The sequence below is a fragment of the Tupaia chinensis genome, unplaced genomic scaffold (genome assembly GCF_000334495.1).
Source record: "Tupaia chinensis unplaced genomic scaffold, TupChi_1.0 Scaffold147038_1, whole genome shotgun sequence".
Lineage (NCBI taxonomy): Eukaryota > Metazoa > Chordata > Mammalia > Scandentia > Tupaiidae > Tupaia > Tupaia belangeri.
The window spans coordinates 320,488-325,137 of record NW_006206889.1 but is presented as its reverse complement, the minus strand read 5'-3'; positions in this window follow the sequence as shown (position 1 = coordinate 325,137).

Sequence of the window (4,650 nt, the reverse complement as noted above, 5' to 3'; positions counted from 1 at the left end):
TTGATAATTAGAACACATCGCCCCTCACCCGCTTACTTACATGTATCGCATTTTCAATAAAAAGGCATGATGATTCCTAACAGTTGTCACTCCTCAGAGAGCAATCTCTGGGAGTGTCCAGCTGAGGACATGCATGAAAAGGCACCAAGACCTTAGTCTTCCTTTTCAGTGCCGCCTCCGTCGAGTCAACCCACCCCCGCCAAGGCTGGACCTCTGCAAGCATGCTGTCCATAAAGTACGGAGGATATTCTGGAAAGTTATCATCATGCAGGTAGCCCTTAACATACAAGATACTTGCCTTGGCCTGGGAGATGTGAACGTGGACTTGAAGGGGAGCAAATGAACACCCCCCCCCTTGAAGGCTCGTGCTGCAGGTGTGTGGACAGGTACCTGAACAGGTGTGGGGCAGTGTCCAAGCGGGCACTCTGTGCGGGACATGTATGTGTTCTTGTGGCTCTTGGGCTGGCACTCTGGAAACCCAGAGGGGGGATTTATGGGACATGGGGTGACATTTGATCCTTTGTAGGGCCGGGGGGATAGAACAGAACAGAGCCTTCACCAAAGGGCATGGCTGTGGCGTTTCTGCAGCATTTCTGTTCTCAAGGATGGTGAGCCCCGCATGGGGTTCCTGAAACCTCTGCTCCCATTGCAGACCCCAGGTCGCCCTGGACCCTGTAGGACCTGCCCAGTGTCTCCTGTAGACATTATGGGTCTCCTCACGCCCCCTGGGGATGCTCTCCCGGCGTGATAGTCCACAGTCTGGCTCCCTCCCACAGGGCCAGGCTTCCCTCCTCAGAAACCTAGATGTTCATCATCTATAAGAAGGGTCCTCCGCACAATGGCAGAAGTCACCTGGAGGAGAAAGGAGGAGCTTTTGCTTCATTTTGTTTTAGGCTTTTGCCATAGGGCAAATGCACTCACCAGAGAGAGAGTGAGAGAGACAGAGGGAAAGTGAGAAATCACTCCCCAAGGGGGTGGCCACAACACAATTTCTTCTCCATTGTTCTCCTAGGATTTCGGACATGCACATACATGTGTCTGGTATGAATTTCAAGATGCCAGGTCTCGGACTCCAACTGTGGTCGGCCATGTGGGAGTCCAGCACCTTAACTATGCCGTCTGCTGGCCCTTGTTTTTTGTTGGTGGGGAGAGGTGGCGAGAAATTGAATTTGCAGTGGACCCTCTGCCTCACCCTCTGCCTTATTGCATGGTTGTTGGTAAATGCGGGTGTCTGAGGCAGAGAGTCCTGTTGGCAGCTCGGGAAGAGATAGGAGCTCCTGTCACATCTCAGTTGGGGGTCCTGGTGGGTGGCAGCCCCAGGAGCCCAGCTTTCTTGAAAGGGCTGTCACCATGTCCTTTGAGCCGAGCTGGTTGCTCCTGGTGGAAGGTAACCCCAGGGTCTTTGCACAGCTAGTTCTAGACAAGGCCGTTGCCCATGCTGTGCAGATGAGCTGCAGTGTGAGAAGGGCTGCTGTCAGGGTCAATTCATTTGTGGATCTGAGGGCTTTCCTGGCATGCTTTCCTGAGGGCTGTGGCTCCTACCGTCTTAGGGAAGATTTGTTCCCACAGCAGCCGTGGGCAGAGGGGGGCTGCCTTTGTTCTCTGTTGCTGAATCTTGGTCCCCCTGTTCCTGATGGGAACAAGGCAGTGAAGGTGGCCACGCACACACTACCAGATTGGGAGCAGTGGTGCAGACAAGGCAAGCTTGGGGACTGGGGTCAGCCAGGGATCTCTGCTGGGTGCGTGCTGGAAGCAGGGGTGGGACAGGAAGGGGGAGAGGAGTGGGTGTAGACACAGCTGCTGGGAGCCGTGGTGTGAGGGGCAGCACCACTGGCTGTACGTGTTGCCATTTCCCCCGCCTACAATACCGCACCCCTGGTTGGCGGCCCTCCCAGCAGACCCTGAGGAGCAGTGAGTGTGGGTGGGTGGGCTGGTCGGGGCCAGGTTCAGAAGACTGGGCACTCATGGCCCTCTGGTGTCAGCTGGGCCACAGGGCCTCAACGTTTCCTTGCAGCACAGACCCTTTAGAACAGGGTGGCCCTGCCCTGGAGACTAGTCCCTGGAGCTGTGGCACCAGTGTCAGGTGTGTACAGGGCGGCGAGGCACGATGGGTCCAGGAGGAACATCAGCTGGTCTGGATGGAAGTGAGAGGAGTTCAGGGAGAAAGAAGCAGGAGTTTGCTGCTAGGGCAGGTACCATGGGTGGGGGTCAGGGGTAGGGGCTTGGAGCAGGAAGTTTCCATGGGGTGAAGGGGTCCAGCCTGCTCCAGAGCTGGGTACAGTGGATTCCGACAGTCCTTAGGCCGCATGTTCATCCTATTGGTGCTCCCCCACGTGGGACTTGCTCTGAGGGCATGGGCTTCCTGCACTGTCGAGGCCTGGTGTGTTGTTGGCACATCCATGGAGGTACTTCCTGCCACCCCTTTGCCAGCCCCTGCTAGAGTGCCTTGGCGCCAGGCCTCTCTGTCTATCCACACCAGAACACAGGGCCTGGGGCTGCGGCATTTCTTCTGGAGAGCTCCATGGGGGCGGGGGGCATGGGGCCCAGCTCCTCTGGAGGAAACATTTTTAAAGGGGTCATCCGAAGTCTCACCTGCTGCCCTCATCTGGTGAGCTGCTAATGTGGTGATAAGGAGTTTAACAGCTGAGGGTGGACCTGGTTTGAGAGGGGATCTGTCAGGAAGGCTCCAGAAGCACCCCAGAGACAGATGGACATCAAAGCATGTCCCCCACCCTGGCCCTGGCCCGCATTTCAAGTGGGGCCGTGCCTGGTGCCCTATGTTTATTTTTATGACTTCCTGCAGGCGCATTTTTGGGGGATTGTAAAGCATGATGGGATATCAGTTTCCATGTTCATCTGGAATGTGGACTTTTATTCAAAAAGATGGTCGCCTTTGCTGGGTGCCTGCTTACTGCGCAGAGGCTTTGGAGGGCACCGGCTGCGAGGCTGTAGACAGGAAGGGCAGAAATGGAGCCAGACCTCTGGCTCTATTTGGAGGGGCCTGACTCTTATTTCTGCCCAAAGGCCCCTCCTGTGTGTGCCCTGGTCTGGGGGCTGAGGAGCTGTGGACAGACAGGGCCCACCCACTGGTCGTGGGCAGTAGGGGTAGACCGTCATTAACTCCACGTCCCTCACCTTTACGTCTTACAATTGTGCATCATTTTCATAATGCATTCTGCAAAGGGAAGAGCAGAAATAAATTCGGTTCAGTTCTCGCCTGGGGCCTTTGTGCTTGGCTGAGAAATGCCCAGGTCTGTGGTTCCCCCTGGCGGTCACCCCTAGTCTGGCAGAAATATGTCGTGTGTGGTGGGTGGGAGAAGGGGATCTTTGGTGTCAGTTTGTGGCCTCTGCTGATTAGAGTCACTCTGCACTGTGAGGCGAGCACAGTGCAGATCTGGAAGGGCAGCTTAACCTTCTACCTTCGAGAGCTGCTCAGTGAATGCTGTACCAGACGACCGGCACATGGTCCAAACCTGCTGAGTGAATTCCATCTCTGTCACACTAGAGCAGAGCAGATTGTCTGAATGGCTTTCTGATTGGAAGCAAAGGGAAATCTAGGGAGAAGAGTCGTGTCCCCTTGCCCCCATCCCCTCCTTGTCATCTGAAGCTGTGAATGGGTGCACAGGGCCATGGTGGTGACAGGTCTCTGTTCCCTTAGATGGACATCCCATGAGGCAGAGAAGGAGTGTGTAGCCCAGACTGTGGCTGGCTGTGGCATGGTTATCCCAGCTCCAAGTCACCTTCCTAATTACATTCCACGGGTCTGGCTGGAGTCAATGTATTCTCCAGGCCTGTGCCCTGGCCGGGCGGGGTGGGGGGCGGGGGGGCGCGTTGTTAGTGAAGGGCCCAGAATTCCAAGCACCGGGTTACGTCACCCGCTCAGCTTCCTGGCTCACTTCCCTGGAGTGGGTCTCTGAGCCAGTCAGAGTGATCAGTGAGCAAAGTGGTGTGCCAAGCCTGCCCTGTGGCCCGGGACAGGGTCCTGCTGCTGTCCAGGTGGCCTCTTCCCCTGGTCCCCTGGGTCTCTGTCCCAGGGACCCCAGCAGCAGGTTTGGCTGTGTGTAGAGTCACCTGGGAGCTTTTCTAAGCCTCAGGGCTGGGAAGTTGGGGCTGACTATGCGCCTAGGTCCAGTGTAGTGAGGGGTAGGACCAGGAGCAGGACTGGGGCCTGTGCTGTAGGACGAACACTCCTCTGGAGGCGGCTGTGGTAGACGACCTCTGCATGTGTCCCAGGAGGGATGTGAGCCATCAGGGACCGCAGCCTCCTTCCTCCAGGCCAGGCCCAGGACATCGCAGCAGATTCCCCATCCCCTGCTCCCAGTTACCTCGTTCGGGGCAGAGTCTGCTGTGGCTGCCAAGCCTGGGTCTTCAGATGCTGCGCTTTGCCATATTTTGGAACCGGGTGGGTATCAGACACCTGCACCTTTCTGTGACCCTTAAACTCATTCCCTTCCTTGCTGTCCCCCCAGGGTTATTACGAAGTCTCACCAGTGGAGGCAGCAGAGGGTTGTCTGCATGTAGCCCTGGCTGAGCTGCCTGTCACCCCCCAGAGAGGGACCAAAGCTACGTGGAGGGGGAGGGAAGTCCTCTAACCTTGGTAGATGTCTGAGCCCCAGCCTGCAACCCCCCCCCCCACCCCCCCCCACGCCG